The following is an 18,121-nucleotide window of genomic DNA, read 5'->3' as shown; positions in this document are numbered from 1 at the left end:
CTACCACCTCTGAAAACACACTCCTCTTCCCCAGTCTGATGCTCTGTACATGCCTTCACCCTCTCAATCAATACCCTCCAATACAATTTACCAGGAATACTCAACAAACTTATACCTCTGTAATTTGAGCACTCACGTTTGTCCCCTTTGCCTTTGTACAATAGCACTATGCAAGCAGTCCGCCAATCCTCAGGCGCCTCACCATGAATCATACATACATTAAATAACCTTACCAACCGGTCAACAATACAGTCAGCCCCTTTTTTAATAAATTCCACTGCAATACCATCCAAATCCGCTGCCTTGCCGGCTTTCATCTTCCACAAAGTTTTTACTACCTCTTCTCTGTTTACCAAATCATTTTCCCTAACCCTCTCACTTTGCACACCATCTCGACGAAAACACCCTATATGTGCCACTCTATCAACAAACACATTCAACAAACCTTCAAAATACTCAATCCATCTCCTTCTCACATCACTACTACTTGTTATCACCTCCCCATTAGCCCCCTTCACTGAAGTTCCCATTTGTTCCCTTGTCTTACGCACTTTATTTACCTCTTTCCAAAACATCTTTTTATTCTCCCTAAAATTTAATGATACTCTCTCACCCCAACTCTCATTTGCCCTCTTTTTCACCTCTTGCACCTTTCTTTTGACCTCCTGCCTCTTTCTTTTATACATCTCCCACTCATTTGCATTATTTCCCTGCAAAAATCGTCCAAATGCCTCTCTCTTCTCTTTCACTAACAATCTTACTTCTTCATCCCACCACTCACTACCCTTTCTAATCTGCCCACCTCCTACGCTTCTCATGCCACAAGCATCTTTTGAGCAAGCCATCACTGCTTCCCTAAATACATCCCATTCCTCCCCCCACTCCCCTTACCTCCTTTGTTCTCACCTTTTTCCATTTTGTACTCAGTCTCTCCTGGTACTTCCTCACACAAGTTTCCTTCCCAAGCTCACTTACTCTCACCTCTCTCTTCACCCCATCTTTCTCTCTTCTTTTCTGAAAACCTCTACAAAGCTTCACCTTCGCCTCCACATGATAATGATCAGAATTCCCTCCAGTTGCACCTCTCAGCACATTAACATCCAAAAATCTCTCTTTCGCGCGCCTATCAATTAACCCGCAATCCAATAACGCTTTCTGGCCATCTCTCCTACTTACATACGTATACTTATGTATATCTCTCTTTTCAAACCAGGTATTCCCAATCACCAGTCCTTTATCAGCATATAAATCTACAAGCTCTTCACCATTTCCATTTACAACACTGAACACCCCATGTATACCAATTATTCCCTCAACTGCCACATTACTCACCTTTGCATTCAAATCACCCATCACTATAACTCGGTCTCGTGCATCAAAACCACTAACACACTCATTCAGCTGCTCCCAAAACACTTGCCTCTCATGATCTTTCTTCTCATGCCCAGGTGCATATGCACTAATAATCACCCATCTCTCTCCATCGACTTTCAGTTTTACCCATAGCAATCTAGAGTTTACTTTCTTACATTCTATCACATACTCCCACCACTCCTGTTTCGGTAGTGCTACTCCTTCCCGTGCTCTTGTCCTCTCACTAACCGCTGACTTTACTCCCAAGACACTTTCGTGTAATAATCACATCATCAGGGGAGATACAAGAAATAATACAGTCAGTTGGTATACAACGAAGAGACGCAGCTAGGACGCCATTTGGACAATCAATTGTTTACCAAATGGCGTTCTAGCTACGTATCCTCGTTGCATATCAAATGACTGTTATATTTCTTGTATCCCCCCTGATGAAGTGATTATTACACGAAAGGGCACTTGGGAACTTATCGTGTTCTATTTTTTCCTTGGACTCATAGGAACACATGTATATACATAAATGCCCACACACGCACATATACGTACCTATACGTTTCAACGTACACATGTACATACATACACAGACATATACATAATTCATATGTACATATCTACACTTGCTGCCTTCGTTCATTCTGGTCGCCACCTCGCCACACATGAAATGGCACCCCCTTCTCCTGCGCTTGCGCGAGGTAGCGCTGGAAGACAAAAAAGTTCACATATATTGTGCATTATATATTTATATATATATATATATATATATATATATATATATATATATATATATATATATATATATATATATTTTTTCTTTTATTTTTATTATACTTTGTCGCTGTCTCCCGCGTTTGCGAGGTAGCGCAAGGAAACAGACGAAAGAAATGGCCCAACCCCCCCCCCCATACACATGTATATACATACGTCCACACACGCAAATATACATACCTACACAGCTTTCCATGGTTTACCCCAGACGCTTCACATGCCTTGATTCAATCCACTGACAGCACGTCAACCCCGGTATACCACATCGCTCCAATTCACTCTATTCCTTGCCCTCCTTTCACCCTCCTGCATGTTCAGGCCCCGATCACACAAAATCTTTTTCACTCCATCTTTCCACCTCCAATTTGGTCTCCCTCTTCTCCTCGTTCCCTCCACCTCCGACACATATATCCTCTTGGTCAATCTTTCCTCACTCATTCTCTCCATGTTCCCAAACCACTTCAAAACACCCTCTTCTGCTCTCTCAACCACGCTCTTTTTATTTCCACACATCTCTCTTACCCTTACGTTACTCACTCGATCAAACCACCTTACACCACACATTGTCCTCAAACATCTCATTTCCAGCACATCCATCCTCCTGCCCACAACTCTAACCATAGAACACGCCTCGCAACCATACAACATTGTTGGAACCACTATTCCTTCAAACATACCCATTTTTGCTTTCCGAGATAATGTTCTCGACTTCCACACATTCTTCAAGGCCCCCAGAATTTTCGCCCCCTCCCCCACCCTATGATCCACTTCCGCTTCCATGGTTCCATCCGCTGGCAGATCCACTCCCAGATATCTAAAACACTTCACTTCCTCCAGTTTTTCTCCATTCAAACTCACCTCCCAAATGACTTGACCCTCAACCCTACTGTACCTAATGACCTTGCTCTTATTCACATTTACTTTTAACTTTCTTCTTCCACACACTTTACCAAACTCAGTCACCAGCTATATATATATATATATATATATATATATATATATATATATATATATATATATATATATATATATATATATATATATATATATATATATGTATATATATATATATATATATATATATATATATATATATATATATATATATATATATATATATATATATATATATATATATATATATACATAAGTATACTTATGTAAGTAGGAGAGATGGCCAGAGAGCGTTATTGGATTACGTGTTAATTGACAGGCGCGCGAAAGAGAGACTTTTGGATGTTAATGTGCTGAGAGGTGCAACTGGAGGGATGTCTGATCATTATCTTGTGGAGGCTAAGGTGAAGATTAGTATGGGTTTTCAGAAAAGAGGAGTGAATGTTGGGGTGAAGAAGGTGGTGAGAGTAAGTGAGCTTGGGAAGGAGACCTGTGTGGGGAAGTACCAGGAGAGACTGTGTACAGAATGGAAAAAGGTGAGAACAATGGAAGTAAGGGGAGTGGGGGAGGAATGGGATGTATTTAGGGAATCAGTGATGGATTGCGCAAAAGATGCTTGTGGCATGAGAAGAGTGGGAGGTGGGCTGTTTAGAAAGGGTAGTGAGTGGTGGGATGAAGAAGTAAGAGTATTAGTGAAAGAGAAGAGAGAGGCATTTGGACGATTTTTGCAGGGAAAAAATGCAATTGAGTGGGAGAAGTATAAAAGAAAGAGACAGGAGGTCAAGAGAAAGGTGCAAGAGGTGAAAAAAAGGGCAAATGAGAGTTGGGGTGAGAGACTATCAGTAAATTTTAGGGAGAATAAAAAGATGTTCTGGAAGGAGGTAAATAGGGTGCGTAAGACAAGGGAGCAAATGGGAACTTCAGTGAAGGGCGCAAATGGGGAGGTGATAACAAGTAGCGGTGATGTGAGAAGGAGATGGAATGAGTATTTTGAAGGTTTGTTGAATGTGTCTGATGACAGAGTGGCAGATATAGGGTGTTTTGGTCGAGGTGGTGTGCAAAGTGAGAGGGTTAGGGAAAATGATTTGGTAAACAGAGAAGAGGTAGTAAAAGCTTTGCGGAAGATGAAAGCCGGCAAGGCAGCAGGTTTGGATGGTATTGCAGTGGAATTTATTAAAAAAGGGGGTGACTGTATTGTTGACTGGTTGGTAAGGTTATTTAATGTATGTATGACTCATGGTGAGGTGCCTGAGGATTGGCGGAATGCGTGCATAGTGCCATTGTACAAAGGCAAAGGGGATAAGAGTGAGTGCTCAAATTACAGAGGTATAAGTTTGTTGAGTATTCCTGGTAAATTATATGGGAGGGTATTGATCGAGAGGGTGAAGGCATGTACAGAGCATCAGATTGGGGAAGAGGAGTGCGGTTTCAGAAGTGGTAGAGGATGTGTGGATCAGGTGTTTGCTTTGAAGAATGTATGTGAGAAATACTTAGAAAAGCAAATGGATTTGTATGTAGCATTTATGGATCTGGAGAAGGCATATGATAGAGTTGATAGAGATGCTCTGTGGAAGGTATTAAGAATATATGGTGTGGGAGGCAAGTTGTTAGAAGCAGTGAAAAGTTTTTATCGAGGATGTAAGGCATGTGTACGTGTAGGAAGAGAGGAAAGTGATTGGTTCTCAGTGAATGTAGGTTTGCGGCAGGGGTGTGTGATGTCTCCATGGTTGTTTAATTTGTTTATGGATGGGGTTGTAAGGGAGGTAAATGCAAGAGTCCTGGAAAGAGGGGCAAGTATGAAGTCTGTTGGGGATGAGAGAGCTTGGGAAGTGAGTCAGTTGTTGTTCGCTGATGATACAGCGCTGGTGGCTGATTCATGTGAGAAACTGCAGAAGCTGGTGACTGAGTTTGGTAAAGTGTGTGGAAGAAGAAAGTTGAGAGTAAATGTGAATAAGAGCAAGGTTATTAGGTACAGTAGGGGTGAGGGTCAAGTCAATTGGGAGGTGAGTTTGAATGGAGAAAAACTGGAGGAAGTGAAGTGTTTTAGATATCTGGGAGTGGATCTGTCAGCGGATGGAACCATGGAAGCGGAAGTGAATCATAGGGTGGGGGAGGGGGCGAAAATTTTGGGAGCCTTGAAAAATGTGTGGAAGTCGAGAACATTATCTCGGAAAGCGAAAATGGGTATGTTTGAGGGAATAGTGGTTCCAACAATGTTGTATGGTTGCGAGGCGTGGGCTATGGATAGAGATGTGCGCAGGAGGATGGATGTGCTGGAAATGAGATGTTTGAGGACAATGTGTGGTGTGAGGTGGTTTGATCGAGTAAGTAACGTAAGGGTAAGAGAGATGTGTGGAAATAAAAAGAGCGTGGTTGAGAGAGCAGAAGAGGGTGTTTTGAAATGGTTTGGGCACATGGAGAGAATGAGTGAGGAGAGATTGACCAAGAGGATATATGTGTCGGAGGTGGAGGGAACGAGGAGAAGAGGGAGACCAAATTGGAGGTGGAAAGATGGAGTGAAAAAGATTTTGTGTGATCGGGGCCTGAACATGCAGGAGGGTGAAAGGAGGGCAAGGAATAGAGTGAATTGGAGTCATGTGGTATACAGGGGTTGACGTGCTGTCAGTGGATTGAATCAAGGCATGTGAAGCGTCTGGGGTAAACCATGGAAAGCTGTGTAGGTATGTATATTTGCGTGTGTGGACGTGTGTATGTACATGTGTATGGGGGGGGGGGGGGCCATTTCTTTCGTCTGTTTCCTTGCGCTACCTCGCAAACGCGGGAGACAGCGACAAAGTATAAAAAAAAAAAAAAAAAAAAAAAAAAAAAAAAATACATATATATATATATATATATATATATATATATATATATATATATATATATATATATATATATATATATATATATATATATATATATATATATACATATATATATATATATATATATATATATATATATATATATATATATATATATATATATATATATATATATATATATATATATATATATATATATATTATAAGAATAAGACAAGAATCAGATGATTTCTTTCATCATGTTAAAGATTATGAGTATTGTATCGACTGGAGTAACGCTAATTCAATTATTACCCGTAATTCCTTTACTACGAGAAGTATTATTGAATCTGCTATTATCAAATACATCAACAACTGTAACACTGATATTAGCGAAGGTCTATACAATCTTGATAGCTTTGTCGTAGGCCAAATTTTGTAAACAGTTCCCTTTCCTCTCCTTTCGTCTTGCGGATAAGGAATAACACCAAGGCGTAGGGAGAGCCAGGTGACCGTGGGGAGAATTCAAGTCGTGTAGATGTTCTTACGTTCAGGATTAGGGAGTCCAACTGTACTGGGTCGACGAGGAATGTGGAGACGATAGCTGGAAGCTTAGATGATCGTCCCGACGTGCTCCCGCCCGGTCAGCTTCTCGTTTCGAAAGGATCTTAAGAAGCTTAGTGGCCTGAAGGATGTGTAGGAGGCTAGGGCGCGGTACAATAGCAAGGGATGAGACATAAATAGAAGCAAGGCTTATATGTATGACTACGGATGGTCTTGGACTATTGATTGATGGTCATGCATTCGACAGTGATCCAGTTCTTGAAGTTGTTAAGAGGTCTTCTGTAGAACGATGTAGTCAGGAAGGCCGTTGTCAACACTGACCATGACAGGGTCGTGTACTTACTTCCATCGAGCTGGTGTGCAACTCTCGGAGCCTTGTCTCCCTCAGAGATTTTTGTAGTATCCACCACATATTTTGCACATCGAAGTCTGGCTTAGAAGACGACTGTTTCCCAGGTCCTGATACCAATGACATGACCTTAGGAGGAAAAACTTAGATCCTGGAACATGATAATCGTTCCATATCTTCCACAAAAAGAAATGGTTAGCTCGAATGGATGAATAAATAGATAAATTCAAGTCGTTCGGAAGAATTTACCATCATTAGTTTTGGTGTAAACTGATGTGTCAGGAAGGAGGAAAGGTTGAGGGAGGAGGGAGGGACGAAGGTAGTAAGGCTTCCAGCCTCTGTGAATATCATATACCAATACACGACTTAAGCAAATAATGATGATAATAATAATGATAATGATAATGATAATAATGACAATAATAATTATAATAATAATAATGGTACACAACACGGAGGGGAAATAGACTCATGGCTCTTGTTTCGTCGTTGCATGAAAGTTTTATTGGTCTTATTTCTACTCTGAGTCAGAAGACTTGATGTTCAGGTAGGTTTTCACATACAACATACAACAACCTCATCTGCTATAACCCAAGGGTTGTGACTAGTAGTGTGTACAGTTGCAACTCTCATTCAAGTTCGAGGTTCAAAGTATTTACCAAACCACAATCGCGCCCCACCCCTCTCTCTCTCTCTCTCTCTCTCTCTCTCTCTCTCTCTCTCTCTCTCTCTCTCTCTCTCTCTCTCTCTCTCTCTCTCTCTCTCTCTCTCTCTCTCTCTCTCTCTCTCTCTCTCTCTCTCTCTCTCTCTCTCTCTCTCTCTCTCTCTCTCTCTCACAGGCAATATCACACACTCTAAACACATCATCACACATATATTTCACAGTACACACACTGCCTCCACTCCACAGCTCATAGCAATACTCCAAAGTCTTCCATACACGCCACTCGAGAAACAGAATGTCCCTCCCAAAGAACCATCCTGTTCACTTTACCACAAATCTTGTCTGAGACCATGAATGTCGTATCACTCTACTTTTCCTAAAAAATGAAAAAAAAAATCTCTCACCAATGATAACTGTCTAATTGTAGACAAACAAATAAAAAAAGAGGAAAAAATTCTGGTTCACATCCACCCCTGCTGCCTCCCCCAGCACCCTCATCTCATTCTAAAGCCGCCTCTTTGTTCCTCGCCAACAAAGAATCCACAAACCCTTTTAACACGATCAGTTGCTATACCACCACCTACACACACACACACACACACACACACACACACACACACACACACACACACACATACACACCTTACCACTTACACTTCCTAATGCATCCTTGACCCCGAGTCCCTGACATTTATTTTTCAGTGGCTTTTCGCTTGCCCTTGTAAGCTTTAAGGTCTGTGGGGCCTGGATGTTGATAGGCAGCTGTGGTTTCGATGCATTACACATGACAGATACAGAATGAGTGTGAGCACATGCGACCTTTCTTCGTCTTTTCCTGGCGCTTCTTCCCAAACGCTGAAAACGGCGATCAAGTACGGAAAAGAAAGACTTATCCATATATATATATATATATATATATATATATATATATATATATATATATATATATATGTATATATATATATATATATATATATATATATATATATATATATATATATATATATATATATATATATATATATATATATATATATATATATATATATATATATATGATCACACTAGTCCGTAATTATAGTTATGAAGATGAAATCGCAATTCAGTAGAAGTTCATAAGACTACATGAACTACTTTTGAAGTGCGATTTCATCTTCAAATATATATGTTAGTGTAAGATGGAAGCAGATTTTCTTTTATGCACGTAGAATTGAATACGAAAGGATATTCATTTATTGATCTTCTCTTTTATGTTCTTCAATTATCTCAGCATTATTCTACCATTAGGTGAGTGTTCACACACCAGTTGTCCAAAGTTGTCCATTCTATTGCACTTAAACTTTTGCCTTCACGCAGGCATCATTAGGAATCTACAAAAAAGATAAAAAAACTCCGTGAATAAACTTGGATATGAAATATAAAACGCAAACAACATGTATATAAGAAACAAACACGGAAAAACCCACAGTCCATAGCACATAAAATTTGGGAAAACACTAAATGCGATACGAATTAACAATATCATGACATTCCCCAAACTGAATAAAGACTGATGCTTCAGTATGCAAGACGTGCAGCGGGCGGAGGCGTAATAGCTTTTTTTTATACCAAGTAAAAGAAAGGGCTTTTTAAGAAGGCCTGACACGGCGAGGACCCTCAGCTCAAAACAAGGAGTCTTTTATGTCGCCGGTTAAGTGTGTCTTAATTTCCTTCGTGTCCGATGAATTGCGAAACTGGATCAGAATGTCTTTCTTTATTTTCCTAATCCTCTTTTGCGGGAACATGATCTCGCTTGCATGACAAAGAGCAAGCAATCTCAACGGCAGTCACGTCTTCTCTTCTGATGTTCACTAGAACTCCGCATCGTCTTTCATCTCAGTCCTACAATGATTGGCTGGCTTGTGTGATCGTCCAGAGGATCTGTATCAATATCTCTGTTATTGCTGTTCCTCAAACATGGAGATGTGTGTACCATGAGAGGAGCACCTCTGTCATGTGACCATGGTAAGGGCTTCTGTTGACGAGATCCTATATGACGGTCTTTTGTTGGAGGTTTCCTTCCTTCACTGCTTCCTTCATGGCCTTTTATTTGGGTACGTTCGACAGGAGAGTCTGTGGTAGCCTCCTGCCGGCCGGACTCACGTAAGATGAAATTATGGAATATTGAACGATGTTTTCAAGGTATCAGAAACAAAACATCATTATCAATTTCTTATTCTAACATATAAATATATATATATATATATATATATATATATATATATATATATATATATATATATATATATATATATATATATGTATATATATATATATATATATATATATATATATATATATATATATATATATATATATTTTTTTTTTTTTTTTCTTTTTTGGCTTTGTCGCTGTCTCCCGCGTTTGCGAGGTAGCGCAAGGAAACAGACGGAAGAATTGGCCCAACCCACCCCTATACACATATATATACATACGTCCACACACGCAAATATGCATACCTACACAGCTTTCCATGGTTTACCCCAGACGCTTCACATGCAGTGATTCAACCCACTGACAGCACGTCAACCCCGGTATACTGCATCGATCCAATTCATTCTATTCCTTGCCCTCCTTTCACCCTCCTGCATGTTCAGGCCCCGATCACACAAAATCTTTTTCACTCCATCTTTCCACCTCCAATTTGGTCTCCCACTTCTCCTCGTTCCCTCCACCTCCGACACATATATCCTCTTGGTCAATCTTTCCTCACTCATTCTCTCCATGTGCCCAAACCATTTCAAAACACCCTCTTCTGCTCTCTCAACCACGCTCTTTTTATTTCCACACCTCTCTTACCCTTACATTACTTACTCGATCAAACCACCTCACACCACACATTGTCCTCAAACATCTCATTTCCAGCACATCCACCCTCCTGCGCACAACTCTATCCATAGCCCACGCCTCGCAACCATACAACATTGTTGGAACCACTATTCCTTCAAACATACCCATTTTTGCTTTCCGAGATAATGTTCTCGACTTCCACACACTCTTCAAGGCTCCCAGGATTTTCGCCCCCTCCCCCACCCTATGATTCACTTCCGCTTCCATGGTTCCATCCGCTGCCAGATCCACTCCCAGATATCTAAAACACTTTACTTCCTCCAGATTTTCTCCATTCAAACTTACCTCCCAATTGACTTGACCCTCAACCCTACTGTACCTAATAACCTTGCTCTTATTCACATTTACTCTTAACTTTCTTCTTTCACACACTTTACCAAACTCAGTCACCAGCTTCTGCAGTTTCTCACATGAATCAGCCACCAGCGCTGTATCATCAGCGAACAACAACTGACTCACTTCCCAAGCTCTCTCATCCACAACAGACTGAATACTTGCCCCTCTTTCCAAAACTCTTGCATTCACCTCCTTAACAACCCCATCCATAAACAAATTAAACAACCATGGAGACATCACACACCCCTGCCGCAAACCTACATTCACTGAGAACCAATCGCTTTCCTCTCTTCCTACACTTACACATGCCTTACATCCTCGATAAAAACTTTTCACTGCTTCTAACAACTTGCCTCCCACACCATATATTCATAATACCTTCCACAGAGCATCTCTATCAACTCTATCATATGCCTTCTCCAGATCCATAAATGCTACATACAAATCCATTTGCTTTTCTAAGTATTTCTCACATACATTCTTCAAAGCAAACACCTGATCCACACATCCTCTACCACTTCTGAAACCACACTGCTCTTCCCCAATCTGATGCTCTGTACATGCCTTCACCCTCTCAATCAATACCCTCCCATATAATTTACCAGGAATACTCAACAAACATATACCTCTGTAATTTGAGCACTCACTCTTATCCCCTTTGCCTTTGTACAATGGCACTATGCACGCATTCCGCCAATCCTCAGGCACCTCACCATGAGTCAGACATACATTAAATAACCTTACCAACTAGTCAACAATACATATATATATATATATATATATATATATATATATATATATATATATATATATATATATATATATATATATATATATATATATGTGTGTGTGTGTGTGTGTGTGTGTGTGTATTATCTTTCGGCCTTATGGTGTGAGCTGCAAAAGAGAGAGAGAGAGAGAGAGAGAGAGAGAGAGAGAGAGAGAGAGAGAGAGAGAGAGAGTTATGGGGTTGGGTAAGGTGGTAGGGAGTGGAATGACGCCTTCCCAGTCGGAGGCGAACGGCCCTCCCAGCCAGACACACCGGTGCGCGGGTCTCTGTGGACCTAGCCACCCGCGTCATCCTCTGCTCGTCAGTGTACGTCACCCTTCTCGGCTGCCTGCACCTACCCGACACCGAACTGGTCTCCTCGCGCGGGGTAGAGGCTCGGAACACCATTAAAGTTCATCCATGCATAAATACTATACAAATGATGATTGTTATACAAGGAAACGGTAATTAGTTCGTCGTGTGTTCTAGCTGAATTCATTATTCAACCTGTTTTTGACCAATTGCAACGCAATCGAGAGCTTGGAGCAAGAGGTGTGCCACACTGTGTCTCGCCCGTCTTCCGTGATAGTGTATGTGATGTGCAATGTAGGTTTATGACAACTTACGAGCTGTTTGTAGAGGTACTTACATGTCTGAGACCAGCCGAGTCTTGTGGGTGGGGAACACGTCTCCACCAGCAGCCGTGTTGACCTAGTGGCTTGGCTGGGAGATAGTCTCCACCACCAGTTGTGTTGACCTCGTGGTGTGGATGGGGGGGAGAGTCTCCGCCACCAGCCGTGCCGTCCTAGTGGTGTGGATGGGGGGATAGTCTCCACCAGCAGCCGTGCTAACTATCCTCCTCACTACCTGAAGCCTGCCTCACCACCGCAAACCTCGACATCAACAGCGTCAGGTCACGTAACCCACCACCAAGCAGGGGACGACGACCCCATCATCCAGACACCAGGCAGGGGACGACCCCATCATCCAGACACCAGGCAGGGGACGACTCCATCACCCTGGCACCAGGCAGGGGACGACTCCGTCATCCAGACACCAGGCAGGGGACGACCCCATCATCCAGGCACCAGGCAGGGGACGACCCCATCATCCAGACCCACACCCAAGCAGGTAGGTTGGTTGACCACATGAAAGTCATGGGTTTGTGCACGTGTGTGTCGTGTTATGGGAAGCTGGCTTCGGGAGAGCAACTGGTGCGAGCACAGGTGACAGTAACACTGGCCAGATACTTGCACGAAACTTCTACTACGAGTTTATGAGAGAAATACGGCATGAATATGTATGAGGTACTGGATGATTATGAGGGGTGACTTAGTGGAACTCACTCTCGTGAAACCTTTGAGAAAATTCAATTCTCATGTGCAAACATCTGTTGTACACGCAATCAGACTACAGGAGTATACGAATCACATTTATCAAGAAACGTACAGACAGAGTATATGGTATATGTAGAATGTTCAATGAATCTTCTCTTTACCTTTAAAGCCACAACAAACGATTATCTATATAAGTTCAGACACAAATAAACTAATGACAGTGTTATTATCTTCTTGTTCAATAACTGCATCGTGTTAGATTACATTACATGGCATCAAAACATCACCCAATCCAAGATTGAGCTTAGAAATCAATATTTGAATATATTTCGTACAATATCCTCAAGACACCAGGATCCGAACCGCAACCGTTTATTGTTTCAGATGCCTACTAGGCTATTGAATCCATTGTAAATGAGTCTCCGTTTTCTTGTAATCGTATTCCTTGCGTCTCAGATGCCTACTAGGCTATTGAACCCAATGTAAATGAGTCTCCGTTTTCTTGTAATCGTATTCCTTGCGTCTTACCCACGTAAGCAACGAGATCTCCACGGGTCACTTTCCGTCAGGCTAGTGTTAGCCATTAGCTAACATTATACCTAACTTGCTGCCAAACGCGTTGCTGTATGGTCAGTGAATATAGGTGCAATAAACGCGGACTTCCACAGAACATGCAACATCCTCCCGACACCAGGATTCGAACAGCTACCTGTTAAGACGCTGACACCTATGGAGACTATGATAGACATATTATGATACCATTACTTGGGATCGAGTGCTATTCGTCTCTTGGGAAATAGCAAGTAATCACGTAACAGATGTAACCAAGTAATCACGTTACAGATGTAACCAAGTAATCACGTAACAGATGTAACCAAGTAATCACGTAACAGATGTAACCAAGTAATCACGTACCAGATGTAACCAAGTAATCACGTTACAGATGTAACCAAGTAATCATGTAACAGATGTAACCAAGTAATCATGTAACAGATGTAACCAAGTAACCACGTAACAGATGTAACCAAGTAATCACGTAACAGATGTAACCAAGTAATCACGTTACAGATGTAACCAAGTAATCATGTAACAGATGTAACCAAGTAATCATGTAACATGTAACCAAGTAACCACGTAACAGATGTAACCAAGTAATCATGTAACAGATGTAACCAAGTAATCACGTAACAGATGTAACCAAGTAATCATGTAACAGATGTAAACACATAACAGATGTAACCAAGTAATCACATAACAGATGTAACCAAGTAATCACATAACAGATGTAACCAAGTAATCATGAAAAAAATATTTTTTCTCGCCTTTTCATTTGCGTACACAATACTCTAATTAGGTTTGGTGCCATCCTTCTTGGTAAATACTACCTCATGATCGCGCAGGTTCCCGGAAGTTGTACAAGGTCGTCCAAATAACTTGATTAGTCGTATTCCATAAGAAAGAGAGAGGGAAAAAATATAATTCACTCCGAGAGCCGGGAGCCAAGTTTGAAAACAGTTCAGGGAAGGTTATAAAAGTATAAATGCTAGGAGGAGGGAGTCTTACACCCGCGGGACCCCCATGTATTAAGCTTTCTCTACAAATGATGCAAGTTCTTAAACTTTTCCGTCCACGTTCACCACGTCATCATTCAGTACATCCCAGACATCCACCACTCATATGCCATATCAGCGCTTCTTTGTATCATTCTCTTTTTTTCAACAAGTTTCTTGCTTTATCGTACTGTTGTTACATCTGGTTGCTGTTGTATGCGTCTCTTTCTTTACGTACCTTTCCAGGAAACATTCTCATGGTGTTTGATTCATACTGGAATATTATGTTTCTCTCTCATTTTCTCATAATTTACACTTTGAGGGGAAGGAATTCAAAGTCTCCAATGTTTAACAACACGGGGCATAAGACACCAGAACATGGACGATGGGTCTTGTGGATCAGATGTGCCAACTCGCTCACACAGTTGTTTTGTTTACGCATGGAACTATTGATGGTGGTTATACGTATTTTTATTTACGTATTTATTTGCATCAGGCAGACCAGAGCAACGTGTGTTGGTATATTGTCGCGGGAGAAGGTAATGGAGTCATCATCATACGTGGGTTGCGCTTGATCCTGTGTACATACTGCTAGCTGTCAGTACGTAAAACATTGTTCACTACTCCTTGCGTTCCCCAGTCACTTTCCACCCTCAACCTCCACCATCTAAGGACCCCACCACCCATGAAACCATCCACTCCAGCCCCTCTACACTCGCCCATTCTCTTGATTACGATACTAAACCCTTCCCTTACATGTCTCCCCCAGAAGGCTCCCCAGCCCCTAGGGTGTAACCTTCCCTCCCCACCACCACCACCCTAGGCCTCTCCAAAGTAAGCAATCCAGTTTCTGGAGGTGGCCTCCTCCCCTTCCTCCCCGGCTGGAGGTGCTCCATCCAATAACTCGTCCCCTATTCGTCTCCCCAGGTAAGCTCCCCAGCCCCTGGAGTGCGCCAACATACTGACCCTTCCCACACGTTTCCCCCATTAAGCTCCCCAGTTCCCGAGGCGGCTCTCCCAGGCCTGGCGTGCTCCACCATACCTCTGGCAGATCAACTCACACCCACCCTGACTGGCAACTCAGTCTCCCGCTTACTCAGTGTATGTATTGTAGTGCCACGTAGGGTGGTGGCACGTGGGTAGGAGAGGACGACCTCCTCGTCCTGGTATAGGACCTGGAGAGGCCGACGTGCTTATCCTTTTATTGGCCTCGGAGAGACCGCCGTCAGCCGTCCCCCTCTTGGTACAAGATCTGGAGAGGCTGACGTCCTCGCCCTGATACTACCGGACCTGACAGTCGTCTCCCTCCTGGTGCAGGACCTGGAAATGCCTATGTCCTCGCCCTGAACCTTTAAAGACAGTCGTCCTCGTCCCGGTACAGGTCCTGGAGAGGACGATGTCCTCGTCCTTGACCTGCAGAGACAGTCGTCTTCATCTTGGTAGTGGACCTGGAATCAACACGAGCTAAAGCCACCATCCGCCAGAGATTATCAACACTTCCTCCTCTCTGCCATTATGAATTCTGAATAAGTACAAAACAAGTGATTATCTTACAGTATTCGTTGATAATGACCATTGATGATTCTTCTCAATGATCTTGTGATCTTGATCATGCGAGGCAGTCCCATGAGCTGATCTGTTGATAAACTTTACTGTACTCTGTAATTCGTGTCAGTGTTCCTCCAGGCTTCTACATTCTGCAGAAAAAAAACTAATTCTTGAGTGTTATTTGATATAAGAAGCACCAGAGATATTGCGTGTGAACTCATCAAGTGCGGCGGCGAGGCAATGACTCGCCATTTATCTATACAGTATCTCTAGTATCTATGGATATCTTTCAGAGACAGGCTTAAAGAAACTGAGAGGATACAGAAGCATCAATAAAAGCACCAAGAATGTATTTTTCTTCCATGACATCTTGTTGTTGAGTGTAGCCAGGAGCTGACGACCAGTAGCAATAGTTCCTTGAAGGCTTGGCTGCTACTGCTGCTGCTGCTACTGATACTTGTGCGTAGTAATGCTACTTGGGTGAGATGAGGTGAGTCCCCAGCGACACTTCTGGTAGAGTGAGCTGCTCTACCCACCTATGGTGCTTGTCACCACATTCCCTGCTCTTCAATGGGACTTCCTGCATCGCCCGTGGTCATGGATGCACAAGATGCTGTTGTGGTCCATGCTGTGCTACGGAATATCGTTGCAATGCTATCCATCTACATCTGCACTGGTCTCTGGTGCCTAATACATCAAATTATGAATTTCAGAGTCGAAGCCTCACTAGTGACAGTACCCTGTGGGTGATGCTTGCCTCGTATGGATGTTTACTTAAGGTATGAACGTTCACCACTGATCTGAGAGTTATGTTCGTAGTTCCCCGTCGCAGGACTTGCAGTGTTCCCTCGTGCCAGATTGCGTCAAACGTTCCAGCAACTTCTGGATGTGTGACGTATCTGTCAGATCTAATGTTGACGGGTGAATTCCTAAGATATTCTTAGTCATCGGATTTACTCCTATCGTCCTCGAGTTCCAAGAGCCTGCTATTTAAACATATCAGTGTCATCTAAGTACTTTATTAGTCCTGAGTGATACCATTGTCTTGCCACGGACTGAAAGAAGTGATACGTTTATCCGGCACTTGAGAACCATTCAGTATCGTTCAAGCAAGCCTGGAGGAGGGGGTGAAGGAGAGTCTGAAGCTGTTATTTTCAGCACTTAAGGAGATATGGCTTATATTGTCAGTCGACGACATGGTCGAACAAGTGTTTCCTACTTCACCTCGAGTGATGGGCGTCGGTCCAGACACTACGGGGATGATTATGGATGAAGGGATAGAAGAAGGACAGTAGATAGGGCCTGGAGGTTCTCATTTCACTTGCAAAGTACGATGGGAGTATTTCAGTCTTCTCTTTGATAGTGGGAGAGACGGAGCCATCAAGTTCATCGGGTGATCGAATAGACATACCCAAAACGAGTCCTTCCTGTTCTTTGATAATGATCCACCATTTGTCTCAGTGTGTGGCGAAGCATGACAGACAATAGGTCGATTTGTTCTTAGGTGCTTGAAGGAAGTTGCGTTTGCCTGGCGCGTGATGGTCAAATCAGATGCATCATACTTTATACTTTGCTCTCCAGCATCTAAAGAACTGGCTGCTGAATGATAGACTGTAACGAATGCATGGGCTATCCATGGTTATACATTTGACACTCAGGGTTATGCATGGGCCACCCTGGGTCATACACGTTATACCTAAGGTCATACATAGGCCACCTGGGGTTAAATATTAGTTCCAAGCTTGATTCACAATCCACTCAACTGATCATCCTTCCCAGGGGTTTTATATATATATATATATATATATATATATATATATATATATATATATATATATATATATATATATATATATATATATATATATATATATATATATATATATATATATATATAATCAGTTTCCCGCGTCAGCGAGGTAGCGCCAGGAAACAGACGAACAAAGGCCAATCTACTTATATACACGTATATATACATAAATGCCCACATACGCACATATACAGACATATACATATCAACATATACATACGTATACATACACCTACGCAGACATATACATACATACACATGTACATATTCATACTTGCTTGCCTTCATCCATTCCTGTCGCTACCCCGCCCAAAAGGAAACAGCGAGGTAACGCCAGGAAAACAGACAAAAAGGCCACACTCGCTCACACTCAGTCTCTGGCTGTCATGTGTGATGCACCCAAACCACATCTCCCTATGCACATCCAGGCCCGACAGACCCTTCCATGTTTTACCCCGGGCGTTTCACATG

At 42.2% G+C, this 18,121-nt stretch overlaps 1 protein-coding gene across 1 annotated transcript in view; it reads left to right on the top strand.

Moving 5' to 3' along the window:
* The first annotated feature begins 11,646 nt into the window (after positions 1 to 11,646).
* LOC139762270 (opsin-5-like) overlaps positions 11,647 to 18,121 on the top strand; it is a 38,097-nt gene continuing 31,622 nt past the window's right edge. The window contains exon 1 of the mRNA XM_071686864.1: positions 11,647 to 12,536. The gene's annotated coding sequence lies outside the window, so the exon portion shown is untranslated. The remainder of the gene's footprint in view (positions 12,537 to 18,121) is intronic.

Source organism: Panulirus ornatus, chromosome 43, assembly GCF_036320965.1.
Source record: "Panulirus ornatus isolate Po-2019 chromosome 43, ASM3632096v1, whole genome shotgun sequence".
Classification (NCBI taxonomy): domain Eukaryota; kingdom Metazoa; phylum Arthropoda; class Malacostraca; order Decapoda; family Palinuridae; genus Panulirus; species Panulirus ornatus.
This window is presented reverse-complemented; position numbering and strand designations above follow the sequence as displayed.